This window comes from Protopterus annectens, chromosome 1.part1 (assembly GCF_019279795.1).
Source record: "Protopterus annectens isolate FY-2018-M chromosome 1.part1, PAN1.0, whole genome shotgun sequence".
Taxonomy (NCBI): domain Eukaryota; kingdom Metazoa; phylum Chordata; order Ceratodontiformes; family Protopteridae; genus Protopterus; species Protopterus annectens.
In genome coordinates, this window is record NC_056726.1 from 341,668,232 (window position 1) to 341,683,636 (window position 15,405).

The following is a 15,405-nucleotide window of genomic DNA, read 5'->3' on the forward strand; positions in this document are numbered from 1 at the left end:
TGTCAGTCAGTATTTCTTTTGGGAAACCTACCCTGCTGAAAATCTCTAACAAAGGATTTGCCACCTTTTCTGCATCAATGGAGGACAGAGACACTGTCTCAGGGTATCTAGTAGCATAATATACTACCACTAGGATATACTTATTCCCTGTGAAATTTGGGGTACTCAGAGGCCCCACAGTATCCATAGCTATCCTCTGAAATAGCTCCTCAATCATAGACAAAGGCATCAAAGGGGCTTTCACCTTTTCTTCTGCCTTACCTACCTTTTGGCACTGCTCACAATTCCTGCAGTACCCTGCTGCATCTCTGGGAATCCCAGGCCAATAGGAGTTCTGCATAATATGTCTCTTTGTACATTTTATGTCCATATGACCTACAAAGGCAATCTCATGGGCTCTGGCTAGAAGTGCCAGATGGTAGGCTCTGGGCACTACCAGCTGCTGTATTCTCTCACCCTCTAGCCATCCCTCAGGGGTCTACTCTCTATACAGTAACCCTGTGTCCCAGTATACAGATTCCCCTTTCCCTTGATAATCAGGTGCTTCACTAGCTACCTCTCTCAGGCCTTGTAATGTAGGGTCTAAGATCTGAGCCGGTCTCAACGCTCTCTTTGTAACCCTTCCCAACTCCCCTTCCACAGGAAGTCTGGTATCCTCTGACAGTGGTGCCTCACTGTCAGTCTGGCTACTACTACTCACCTCTGCCCTTGCAGTCACTCTGCCCAAGGGAGCATCAATACCCACAAACAGCTGTGGCTCACCTTCATTCTCACTACTATAGGGTAGCTCCCTCCCTGAAGTAACCACCTCATCAGTCCTGGCTCCAAGTGTGCGGTCTGTCTGGGTCTCCCCAGGCTACCATGCTCACATGCTTGTCTTCAAGCCTGTGTAACTGCATGAACACATGGTACTGCATTACCAAAATCATTCCCTATCAGTACATCTGCAGGGTGGTAGTTTGGTACCCTTGTTGTCTCAAGACAACCTACTGTTGGCATTTTGTCATTCCCACTTACTGGCTCTCCAACATTTTGTTTCATGGGCATCTATATGCTACATGCCCTCACTGGTTGCATTTAAAACTTTTAACTCTAGGTAATGGACATGTACCTTGACTAGTGGCTTCCCTTGCTACTGCCAGACTCTGTTGGGGCAGTTTGGGCTGTCTACCATGGATTCCCTAAGACCCATGAGCAGTACTGGGGGTCCCTTTCCTGTGCAGTGATGCCCTGCTTGCTAGGTATAGGTCTCTCTTCTTCCCCAACTCATCTACAGTAGCTCATTGTCTATCAGCTAACCAGATCCTCATGTGCTCAGGCAAAAGTGCTAAGGGCTTGTTCCCTCAACAAAAGGTCTGTCACCCCTTCAAATGTGGTGACCTGACATCTACTCACCCACCTATGAAAATAAGTGCTTAATTCAACAACATATTAACACACTTTCATCTGCCTTGCGTCTATGCTCACAAAACCTTTTCCTATAAGCTTCAGGTGTTAACCTAAAAAATTCTAGCAAACAATCCTTTAAAACATTATAATTTAGGCAGTCAGTATCAGACATTACAGTTACAGCTTTACCATGGAGTAAGGGGGTCAGGAACCATACCCAGAGCCCTTGGTCAACATCATACTATTCACATACCCTCTCAAACATATGAATGAAACTATCAAAATTATCCCCCTCTATAAATTGTGGAAGAAATGCACTGACCTTTGTTGCTTCTGGGGTTTGGTTACTCCTTTGCCCATTACCTTCATGACTCTGGTGAAGAGTCAGCATCTCCTTTTCATGTTGCCCTCTGCCTCTCCTTCTCCTCAGGGTCCAGGCATCACACTTTCTTATTTTCCTCAGTCTCTAGACACCTCAGTCTCTCTGCTGCTTCTATTTCCAAATGCTTGGCCTCCAACTCAAGTCTCTTTAACTCCAGATGGATTTTTAAGTCCTCTGTGGAAAGGTTGAGCTGTCCATTTTCTGGGAGTTGTACATCTCCATGGCCAGTCTGATTGTCCTTGTGTTTGCTATTCTCTGATGCAGAAGTGACTAAAGCTGCAATCATGTCTGCTTTAGTGAGGTTGGCATGCACCAGTCCTTTAGCCTGGCACATCTCAGCAAACTGGATCCTTGTCAGCTTTCCATACTCCTCTGCTGACATCCTTGCCTGCTCTCCCTAACTAAGATAACAAAAAAAAAAAAAAAACAATTGTGATATTAACTCTGAATGTTCACTGCATGGCTGATTAAGAGTACAAACCCATTCAGTGACCACTGTGCACAGGCTGCAGGAATTCAATATCCACACCACTACAAGCCAATTAATGTGATGTGGCTAATTCACCACTATCAACCAATTAATATGTGATGTGGCTATCCCACCACTGCCAATTAATATGTGATGCCCCTGCACTGGTCCAGTAATCAATGAGCCTCAATCCTCATCACTATTTATTTGTTTATTGACATTTGTTTACCAGGAAGGTCCACTGGGCAAGAGCCCATTATCAGTGGAGGCCCAGGAAGAAAATCTCCAATTACATATTAAATCACATTACATTTAGCCCCTGAATGGGTTACAGAGTTACAAAGTTTCTAACAGTACAAAAATATAAGGAGACAATGACAACAATGTGAAAAACATTTTAAACAAATAATTAAAGTAAAGTCAAGTCAGCTTTGTTACAATGATAATGATGACCTTGATAGATTGACCACTAACACCAGTGAGGGACATACACACACAGTAAAGTACAATTTCCCTTAAGACCACACAGAGATCACAGCCAGTCTGGGACTGGTTTATCCCTCTCTCTCTCCAGATCATAAATAAGACTTCTACTGGCACGGCTATAGGGTTAAGATCTCAGCCAAGTGGTCAAGTCAAAACCTCCAACATCCTTTCTGTCCTACCAGTGCTTCATGTCCCTGCCCAAGTAGCTGACACACACACACTTTGAGATTTGATTTTTATACAAACACACAGACACCCCTGGGAAGGCTGGCACAGGTTTACTAGCTATGCCCCCTTCTGCCCAGAATATAAGTTAGTACCAACTGCCCCCAACCACTCTTATTAGCTGCTATAAGGACTCTCCCAAAGGGTGACCAATTCTACTGTGTAGTGTTATCCAAATGGTTAGTGTGACCAACAGCAATGTTATTTATTAGGAGTGGCCTATACATTGTCACCAAATACATATGCAAGTATTCTAAGAGCTTAAATATCTCTAAAGAAACCAGCCACAATTAAAAGGTTCAATATATTTAATAATAAGTAATAAAAGCACAAGACAATACTCAATAACTCAACAAAGTGACACCAGAGTTCAGTATCACAGGAAATACTTTAAAACAATATTTCAGGACAGTCTCAAGTAAATACAGAAAACACATAAACTAATCTTTACTGTATTCCTATCCTTATCTTAGAGATACTAGGCCCTAAATAACTTACTTACAGAACCAGGCAAATACAGATGAGAAGTGCTGATGAGAGAATGTTTCTAGGTCCAAAGACAAATGTAAAATGCACAGACATTCTCTGAGAGATAGTTCTTAAATTAATAAAACACATTACTGCTGGGTTAGCTGGATGACATCACTATTTAACACCTCTGCCTTCAGTTCACAGGCTAACAGACCTAAAATTTAGCACCTCTGTGTCAAAAATACTTATCTCTTGGAAATTTGACTGGAATTAGAAGTCGTAAAATGGTGAAATACTTTTACCTTTGAAAGCTGTAATTATTTGTGTTTCCAGACAATAGAAATAACTCCTAGCTGTAGACATTCTGTCTCCCAGCTGAAACTGAGAGATACCGTAGCTGTAAACAATTTCAAATTATTTTCTTACAGTTCTGCAAGTTAACTCTGTATGTTCCAGCCTCTTGCTATCAAAACATACATTTGCATAGGCATACAGTTCATATACATTTCTGTTCTCTTCCAGTAGGGTACACTGTGATTACATTCTTGAAGCTCAGTACAAAACATATGGTTTTCTTACATTTGTAAGACAAGCATACAAACCATAGTACTATTCACAAATAACATACAATTATTTACAAAATTCCAGCTAGTTGGGCTGGCAGCCTTTACAAAGCTTATGCATTCAGCTCCAGCAAGACTATAAAGAATGATACTCAGATTGCAAAAGTATAATTTCAAAATGGTCTATGCAAAAGGTAAACGTCTTTATCTGGCTGATACCTTATCCAGATTGCCCAGAAATACCATGGAAAAGCTTGATGCAGAGAATTTTGACTTTGATGTCATGGAAGTGCATAAGTTTTCTACCACGAGACTTGATGAGCTAAGAGATCATACATACAAAGACTGATCCAAATTTGCAAAAGCTCAACCTCTTCATCAATGTAGGATGGCCACCAAAGCAATCCTGTGTAGCACCAGAAGTACAACCTTACTTTCCATACAGAGATGAGATGCTGATGGAAAATGGTACCATTTTAACAAGTCCAAAAGTTATTGTTCCTACTCCCTTACAACATGAATACATTCAGATTTTGCATTGTGGCCACCCAGGCTGCGATTTTGCCAAAAGAAGGGTGAGAGGACTATTATTTTGGCCTTTCTATCGAAAGACATTGATAAAGTGCTTTCTTCTTGTTCAGTGTACAACAGCACTAAGCTGCATTTGCTAAGTCAAATTCCTGAACTACCTTGGTCAACAGTAGTCACTGACATATTTGAGTGGAACAATCAGCATTAGTTAGTGTTGGTCGACTCTTAGTCGAACTGGTTTGAGATTGATTTGCTACCTAACATCCAGTGCTGTTGTTACTAAGATGAAATGTCATTTCTCAGTCCATGGTAGTCCACACAAAGTTATTTCTGACAACAGTTCTCAGTTTACCAGTCAATTGTTTCAGAGATTTACAAAATAGTGGGACTTTATCCATGTTACCAGTAGCCCTGAATACCCGCTGTCAAACAGCCTTGCTGAACATGCAGTACAGAGTGCAGAGCAATTACTAGACAGATCAAAGTGTGACAATACTGATATCTTTTTGAATTTACTAAATCTCAGAAATATACCCCGTGACACCCTACTTGGCTCACCTGCTCAGACACATCTATCTAGGCAAACCAAAACAACCTTGCCTATTAGTTCTAGTTTGTTGGTGCCTAATGTCAAAAGCAACAGAGCAATCAAAGCCCAACTTTTTAAGAAGCATTTTTCTCAGACGTCCAGCTATGATAAAATGAGCAGATTTCTTTGTCTGTTAAAAGAAGGAGATACAGTGAGGATGCAAATGGCAAATGGCTTTGATCGAATTGGTCAAGTGAGAAGTCTATATGCCTAGCCGAGATCCTACTTAGTGGAATCTGAGGGTATAGAATACAGGAGAAACTGCAGATATCTTCTTCCTGTGTCAGAAATGATATCGCAGCATTGTACCTGTGATACAAACTCTAGGTCTCAGAGCAACCCTGACAATGTTCATACTAAACATGTCTCAGCATCCATTCCCATTCCTGATGAAGTCACAGTTGTCCCCAAAATTGAACATTCCTTGAAGACAGTCCCCATTGCTAGATCCAATTCTGACTTTTATGTTACATGATCTGGTCATATTTCTAGACCTAGTGTAAAATACACAGCAACCTGGACATGAGTGTTTTATATGTGTCTAATTTTGTATGACTGCATGTCAAAGAATTAGTTCTGCATAATCACATGTCAAAAGATCATTTCTGTAAATTGCATGTCATTGAATACTGTAATTTAGTATATGATCTATTTCTCAAAGAGGGAGGATTTAGAATAGAGCATGCGTATGTACCTTTAAGAAGCATTTCCAGATGTAATCAGGTGCATATGAATAGTGAACACATGGAGGCAGCACTGCCATTTTGAGAGAACAGCTTGAGTGTTAACATGTATAAATGGTAGTCAGTCTGTTTATAAGTTTATTTAAGTTTAAGTTTCAAAGCCTCATTCCTGATGTGTTTGTGTGCAATAAAGCTGCTTGAACTGAACCCAAAACCGCTTGTCTGTTTTATCCTGACCGGATGAGTGACAATATCCATATTATTTAAGAATAAAGATTCAAAGATTCAAAGAAAACTTTATTGTCATTTAGGAAGCACAAGTGCAACCTAAACAAAATTTCAGGAATCAGCTCGTCATCAGAGTATAGAGGCAATTTAAGTAAAAGAATATGACATGATGTATACACAACTATTCTAATGACTAATACACATACAGAAATACTCTTAATAACCTATTTCTAGTCAGGTAAAAATTACCCATACATATAAACCTAAACATATGAACAAAAGTCGGTGTCATTATATGGGGATCCAACATGTCTCCGCCTTGCTTGAGATGATAGGTAGGACTTCCTGTTTCACCAGGGATGAGTTATGCTTCTCATACCAGGAGCTGCATATACTGGCTAAAGCCTTTGCTGCTCACATTGTACTATTATTATGCAGATTCTACCTAATGCACATGTATTTACTTATTGCTATTTATTTATCGGGTAAGTGTGCTGACCTATTACTTTTCAGTCAAGACCCAGGATCAAGATCCGTAAAGCCAGCAATTTATACAAGAAGAATAAATTGGTATAATGCATGTACAACTGATATATATATATATATATATATATATATATATATATATATATATATATATATATATGTTTTCTTTTTTCTTCCTACCACAAGAAATTACTGTCATTTTCATAGGTGATAAAAACAATGTCATATATATCAAATTTGAGCATGGTCTCCAATGTAAATGAATAGTAATCAGTCCTTTGGTCAAACATTCAGAATATTGAACATTTGAAATGCTGACAAGTGATTGAATAATCATATGATTGCAGAATTCCAGTCTTGTGGGAAGTCACAATGCAGTGGGTAATTGCAGTTTGCACTTTCCTTGCTGTTGGTATGTATAAGTAGGAGGAGGTGCGAGGGTTGCAGCCTCCCCATATTGGTGGTGCAGTGAGAGGGGGGGGGCTTGTCCTGCTGCAAAAAATTTTTTAAGTCTTTTGAGTTTCTATTCTTTCAGAATAATCAAATTAGGTTCACTTTTGTGAGTGATACAGCAGGTAATATTCATTACCATAGTGACAGCTGCAAGCAGATACAGATATGAGGTGAACATAAGAGATACTGTCTGTTATTACCGTAGCAGCTGCAGCCAGAGTCAGATATGGGGTGATTTTTAAGCATGTGTTTAAACTTATTAACAGTTTCTTGTATCTTTTTTTTTTCTATACACATGTAGTTTCAGGTTGCAAGCCCCAGTCTACAGAAAGCTCTTTCATCTACTGATGCTTTGAGTCTTGGTTATGAGAGGCAGAAATAGTTGTGTTCAGAGTTATGAAAGTTCTATGAATTATCATGAAATGGTAGCTTGACTTTCAAAGGGGTCAGTAGCTTAAGATCTTGAAAATTAGAGTGTTAAGTAGTAGGGCAGCCCTATTAGAGATAAATAGCCAACCTTCACACAAACCTTGCCCATCTCCATAGTGCCTGTTTTAGGCAGTGGCAACCAGATGAACCTTCTGACATAGCAAAACCAACCACAGAACATCTAAAGGTGTTACTGCTCAATTCCAGGAGCCTAAACATGAAACTCCACTCCTTGCAAACTCTCCTCATACTGCAGAATGTAGATATCTACACAGTTAGTGAGACATGCTGTAAAGCCATGGAGAGCACCCAAGCAGTGCAAGGTACAATGTCTTCCAAACATTAAGACCAGCTACTGCACAGGACGGGACAAAAGGCAGAGGTGCCTCAATTTACATCAAAAACAAACACACCTCAATGCTGGTTAAACAGTATGACATGCTTGAGCTTCTCCATGTCCAAGTTAACATAGGCAAAATCCCATATCCATATCCTTGCAAGCTATAGGTCCCCCTTCTGCATCCCAGGAAATCCATAACACATCCTTAAATGTACTGGAGACACTCCCCATTCAACCCAATACCTTATTCATGGGCGACTTTAACTACCCTACATTGAACTAGAAACCATACATGACCCCAAATACTGGATCCAGGAATTCCTGGACATTATAAACACAAACACCCTGGACTAGCTAGTCCATACACCCACCAGGATGCTAACATCCTTGTCATGGTCCACACAAACATTGAAGAATGTTGCAATCCCCCCACCCCCCAGTGTAATGTCCACACTGGCTAGGTCAGGCTATCAAGCTGACTTCTTTGAAACAAAAATACATTCCAGGACCCCAGCTAACCATGGAATGTTTAGGAATTATTCAAAAGCAAACTTCCTACAACTAAGCAACACCCTCACAAAATTTCAAGCCCCAGCAAATCCTGTGCACACCACTACTTATGCAGAACTGTTCATAAAATCCCTCTCCCACCCAGACACCCCTCAGAAAATACCGCCAATCATAACTCCCCGTACTATCACTAAAGAATAGATTCTCAATGCATTCTTCAAGGCCAGAAACACTGCATTGATGGGCCCTAGTAATATCCCAGGATGCCTCCTTAATAGTATGAAGCACAACATATCAGGATCCCTAGAATCACTATTTAACCATAGCCTCCAAACAGACTTCATGACAAATGAAAGGAGGATTGCAACTGTCATCCCTCTGCACCAGGGTGGGCAATGTATGTACCTGGGTAACTACAGATCCATAAGCTGACTAATCTCACATGCAAAGCTATGGAAAAAAATATGGAAATTATAAACAATGACAGAGGAAACTTTCAGACACTGGATCCTAACATTTGACACAATACCCTACTGGAGCATTGTAGACAAGCTCACACAATTAGGTATAAACCCCTATGGCACCCATTGGATAGCCAACTGGTTCAAAGATAGGACCCAAGAAGTCAAGACAGGGGAGTCTACCACCATAAAAAGGCCAGTCACTAGCATAGTCCATCAAGCCTCAGTGTTGGAGCTACTCCTTTTTAGCATCTACTTCTCAGAAGTCAAGACCAATATGAAGGTCCCCTGGATGATCAAGTTTGCAAACAACTGCATACCAGGTACAGCCATAGAATCCCCTAAAGACACAAATAACCTCCAAGACAGCCTGATATGGACAAATAACTAGTGCCAGAACCACGGTCTAAAACCGAATACCAAAAATGCATAATAGTATCCTTTGTAAAGATGACTATCCCTGGAAACTACAGTATGATAATGCACCATTACATGTGGAGAGTAACATGGCCTTTGACCATCATATATCCATGATAGTAGGGAACTTATTTTATGCTGTGCACTTTGTAAGTAAGGGTATGGCATCCAGGTCCAAGGATGCCATTTTTCTGCTGTACATGGTCCTCAGATCTGTTATTGAACACAACTCCCCTTCAGTATGTACCTGACCAGGCATATGCAACAACTGCAGTAACCCCAGAGGTTCCTCACAAAAAGAATAAACAACATGTCCTATGTAGACCATCTCAAAGCCCTATCCATGTACTTGGTCTCCTACAGACTGCTGAGAGACTATCTATGCCTGCATACAAAGCATCCCTTGATCCTGCTCTGATGGATATGTTGCACATCTGCAAAACAAATAGCATCAGAATTACCCAATCTAGGGATCTAAACCTTGTGTGCAACATAAATAAGATATATTGGAGGAAGAGTTATGCATCTCAGAGACTACCACTTCTCTGGAACAGGCTTCCCATCCATGTGAAACACAGCTCTTTCCTAACCCAATTCAAACATAAGTTGGACCCGTGGATGGGGAATCAGAAATTTACCACTGGTATGACACCTATCTCTCTATTAGACAGAGACAGTCTCTAAATGCTTGAACACCCATACCCAACCCTACATTTACACCTTAAAATAACCCTAGGGTATAAAAACTTGTTGGATACATTTGGGAAGCATGGTTAGGCTTTACATGAGTCCCCTGGTGTCATTAGCATAAACATATAACAACAAACTGTACTCCGATCGCTACATAGCCAATATTGTCAGAAAGTTTTTTTTTTCTGTTTGTTTTTTTTATTGCACAGCTTATTACTGAGGGAATGGCTTATTAATAAGGGTATTGTGTCTAGGTCCAGGGATGTGATCATGCCACTGTATTCTGCACTCATCAGGCCAGTCATTTATTACAATGCCCCCAAGCATCTGACACAACTTGAATACTCACAATGCTTTCTTACTAAGAAAATCAAGGTCCTAAATCATAACAAAATATGAGGACAATCTCAAAGCCTTGTCCCTCTTCTTATTGTTAAATAGGCCACTTAGAGGTAATCTCTGCCTCAAGTATAGAGCTTCAATAGACCCTATTCTGTCAAAACTATTACACATTTACAATTCTAATGGTTTCATAAACACATGTTCAAGGGATTTCAATCTCTTTTGCAGAATAAATAGATTGTGTTTGAGAGATCACAGAGAATGCTGCTACTATGGAACCATCTTCTAGTCCACCTAAAACAAAGTACCTCTCTTACTCTATTCAAATGTATTCAAATCCAAAACTCGACCGGCAACCAATATTTCAGTATATTTTGGAGCTTTTCTCCCTGGACCTCCCCTGAAAATGGGCTTCTACCCAGTTGGACTTTCCCAGTAATCAAATGCCAGTAAATAAATAAATATTACCATAGATGTAAATTAAAAACATTGTGAGTGAAAAATGAAAACTCCATGGTCTAAAACACCACTTGCTTTTATTTAAAGGTCAATTCAAATGCAATTTGAATGAATGTATTGGTAACCACAAATTCACCCCTGCTGCAGCACCCCTATACTTCATGAACAGGGGAAACATGTAAATGTCCCAAAATATTGTTGTTTGGCCTATCTCAGAATTGCTTGTATGCAAAATATAAGGGCTAATAACTGCCATGGCAATGAAAAGCTTAGTTTCTTAAGATTTTCACAGATCAGCAGCCAACTAAGTACCTATGAACTTATTAACATGGCTAAATTCAGTATCTCCCTCCAACCTGATGGCCTCACTGTGTATGCTGAATCCTTTACCACCAAATTCTGTCCACATGCGAAAAGGTGCACAGATGCACCCCTCCTTCTCTAAAGTAAATGCAGTGCCAAATTTAAACTGTAATGGTGGAACCCAAATACAAACAGGCTGGACAATAAGACAAAAAAATCATACATGAAATAATAAATGTATCTCTCAATATGTCAAAAATGCTCTTGCTAAACTTAACAAAGATCTTGGATCCTTTATCAAATAAAACAAAGCTAGATATGAGGTAAAATAGACATCCAGGCATCTATGGAACATGATAACATGCCAAGCTGCCTACTGGCCAGCCTAAAACCGGACATGCCAGCCCCCCTTACAAAGGCTATTCCATATCAGCCTCCAAACAACTTTGTCCTGGATGAGTGGAGAATAGCAACAGTCATCTCCTTGCATAAAGGTGGGATGTCCATGGACCCAGGTAATTATAGACCCAGACGTCTGACCAACCTCATCTATAAGGCTATATGAAAGGTTATTAGGAAATTAATAAATAAAGGCATAGGTTACCTACAAACTCTTGACCCAAGCCACTTCAGTTTTGTCAAGGGCAGATCCAGCCTGCTTCACCTGACTGACTTTTTCAAGAAGGCTGCTGAAACAATGGATGAGAAAACATGGGTGCACACAATGGATATCTAGACCTCCGAAAGGCATTTAACATCATCTCACTTTCAGGTATTGTTAATAAACTTTCCCAGCTAAATGTTAATCCCTGTATAACTCACTTGATAGCAAACTGGCTCACAAATAGAGCCCCAGGCAATTAGCGTATGCAGCTCTTTCTCCTCCAAAAGACATGTCACTAGTGGTGTACCCCTAGGGTTCAGTCCTTGGGCCACTTCTCTTTAGCATTTGTTTCTCAGAGGTCAAAGCTTATGTTAAGTGTCTATGGATGACCAAGTTTGCAGGTAACTGTAAACTCAGTGTCATCATAAACTCTCCAGGGGACATCAAGATCCTCCAAGAGGATCTTTCCCAAACATATTGCTGGTGTCATAACCACGGAGTAAATCTAAATGCCAAAAAATGTATAATACTCTTCTTCTGCAAGCATGATGTTACCTGTAACTATCACATCAACAACACATTCCTGAAAATTTGTCTAGTAGTTAAGGGGCATGGGAACTTATGTGGACAACAAACTGTCCTTTGGTTACCATGTTTCCACTATTATAAGAAAGTCTTTTTCATTGTGCAGCTTATTGGTAAGGGTATGGCATCTAGGTCCAGGAATGTGATCATTCCATTCTATTTTGCACTTATTAGACTGATAATTGAGTATAATACCTCTGTCTGTATGTACTTGTCCAAACACTTAACAAAACCACAACACTTTCTCACTAAGAAAATCAACAGGCAAACTACATTGACCATCTCAAAGCCTTGCTCCTCTTTTCGATATCATACAGGTAACTAAGGGGTGATCTCTGCCTCACATACAGTGCCTCAAAAGAGACTATCTTCTCAGATCTACTGTACATCTGCATGTCCAATGGTGGCATAAACACCTCCTCAAGAGATCTAAATCTCTTATTCAACATACCTAGAACACGCTGGAAGGATAGATAACATATTATAGACATCACTTCTCTGAAATCATTCCCTAACTCTAAGCAAAAGTAATTAGGATGAGTAGATGGGAAACTGCAAATTCACCCTGGTTTAGTACCTTTGTCCCTTATGGATAGGGGTAACATTTAAATGTTCTGCCTGGCTCTGGGTTACTTCTACTTAAATGACAAGGACTATACATTCATGGGAATGCATGGCTAGGCTTCCAAAGATCCTCACAGATCAATAGCTTAGTAAACCTATGAACCTATGACTCTAAGTGGTATGCACAACAAATGGCAAGTCTGTGATCTCTGTAAAGCTGTAAACTTCTTAATATACATTGTGTCCTGTACAAGTGCTGTGCCACAGTCATGGATACCATCTTGTTTTTTATAGAACCAATACCTTTAGTCCAGAACATCTTTCCCCACCCTGGCACCATGGCTGTTGACCTGTGACAATATTGTTCCATTGGCCTTCATCATGTTGCACGTCTGCCCACTGATGTTCTTTATGTGGCACCAGAAAATGTGTTTTTTTATTTATTTGTTTAACATTCATTTATTGGGATAGTCTGTCTGGGTAGGTACCCAATTTCAAAAAGCCAGACAGTTGCAGAACAAAGCTTAGTTCATAAAACCAAGACTGGATGCAGTATGAAACAAACCAAGCAACGCTGATACTGAACAAGTGTTTAATAAAACAAAGTTTTCATGTCAAACAAACCCTTCATCAGTGTATAAAATACTAACACATACTAACCATTTTTTATACTATCAAAAATCACACAGCCATTAATTATTCAATTAAACAATCGACCCTAGTTAAAAACAATAGTTGCAGAAGCATAGAACTCTATTTTAAACACATTTGTTTATACCTTAGTACAGGTTTTAAAGAAACAGTCTGGTTTAAACCTGGTAATACATCAGCACAAAGGCGTATTATCCAATGATATTCCTTCATCTCAAGCTTATTGTTAAGATCTTCCCCTTGTATATCCTTACATACTCTATCTATCACCCTAAAATAGAATTTATGTGCATTTCCATAGGTACTGATATGCTTAGCCAAGGAATTAGTGTCAATATTTCTTCTTATTTCTGAATGGTGCTCAGTTATTCTTTCCTTCAGTTTTCTAGTAGATTTCCCAACATCAAATGCCTGACATCTATTACAGGTAGCCAGGTATGTTATATTCATTGTAACACATGTTGCTAAGCCAGAAAATATATAATTCTTCCTAGTTATAGGGTGTTGAAAAGTATTATTTTTGTTAATGACTTCACAACAGCTACAACTGTAGCAAGGAAAGGTACCTGATTTAGCTGCTGTTACCGCCACCCCACCCCACCCCATTCTTGACACACATGTCTTTATAACATAACTTCTGCTTTAAACTCTTGACAGTTTCTGTATGAGAAACAGTTGTTAAGTTGTGTTGCAACATCCATTGCAGTACTATTTGGAGATGGGTTGGGATAATGTTTTTGCCCAAGAAGAAGTATTTTGTTGATTGCTGACCATAATTTTTTGGGATCTGTTTTACAATTTTTCTGGAAATTATTATAGTACATTTTTTGTCTGAGATTATTTGTTGTTTTGCCTAGTTTGTTGGAGGTTTTGAGAACATTTTGTTTTTTACCAATTTCTCCAAACTTTGTCTCTGTTCTGCATTAATTTTCTAATAGACTTAGTTAACTAGGGGGCATAATTTTCTTTTATTCTCTTGTTCCTTGGGGGGGTGGGGCAATTTTGTTAAAAATGTTGAGGAATATTGTACTGTGTCATTATAGCTTTGTTTGAGGGAATTGATTTTAATATGCTCCAGTTGACTGATAAGAACATTGCATTAGATATATCTAGGTTAAATTTACTTAGGTTACATATGGTTTTAACTGCTTATTGTTTAGGGATATTTATTGTAAATCATTATGATAAGTTGGGGAGTGGTCACTGAGGGAGTTAGGTAAGGTATGTGATTCATTAAATGTATTGGGGTCAGATACAAGAATCGAGTCCTGTAAAGAATTTGAGTTTTTAGTGAAATAGGCTGAATCCTGTATGAGTTGTTTGAAGCCATATAAATTGATAGTAGATTTTGGGTAGTAGATGTAAATTCAAGCCAGTTTATGTTTATATTTCCTAGTATTATGGTTTCGTAAGGGCTATTACTTGATGTCCGCTATAGGATTTCTTCTAATAAATTGATATTGTCACCTGTGGGAATATATAATGTGATTTTACATATTTGCTTTTGTTTATTTAGTTTTAGGAGTGCAATAAGAAGTTCAACCTTGCTGAATTTTGGTAAAGGAGCATTATATGCTGTTAGGTTGTAGTAGTTTGGGAACATTAATGCAAAGCCACCACATATTCTTTTACTTTGGTCATTCCATATTATGTTATAACCAAATGGTAGGATTTCTTTACCACTAATGTTGGGCTTTAGCCACATTTCAGTTATGGCCAGGATACTGGGTTTGTGGCAGTTAAACCAACCATGTAGCTCAGTAATTTTGTTTCTTATGCTTCTGGCATTTATAGTAAAGAAAGTTAACTGGTTAGCGAGCAGTGGGAGTAGTGTGGTTCTGGTGGTATTATTTTTTTCTGTTATATTCATCTGAGTGGTTCTTATCAGGTCTGAGATTAGGATGAATATCTCCATCTATAAAGATTGATTTGATATTGTGCAGCAATTGTATATGTTTGCTTGTGGTTGATTTGCTGAGGGGTATGATTTTTTGGTTCTATATGGGATGTACTGAATAGTTCTTTTGTAATAGAGGTAAGGAGTGTCCTAGTTACTATTTTTGGGAGATTTATAGGCGTTTTGAGCTTAACTCTA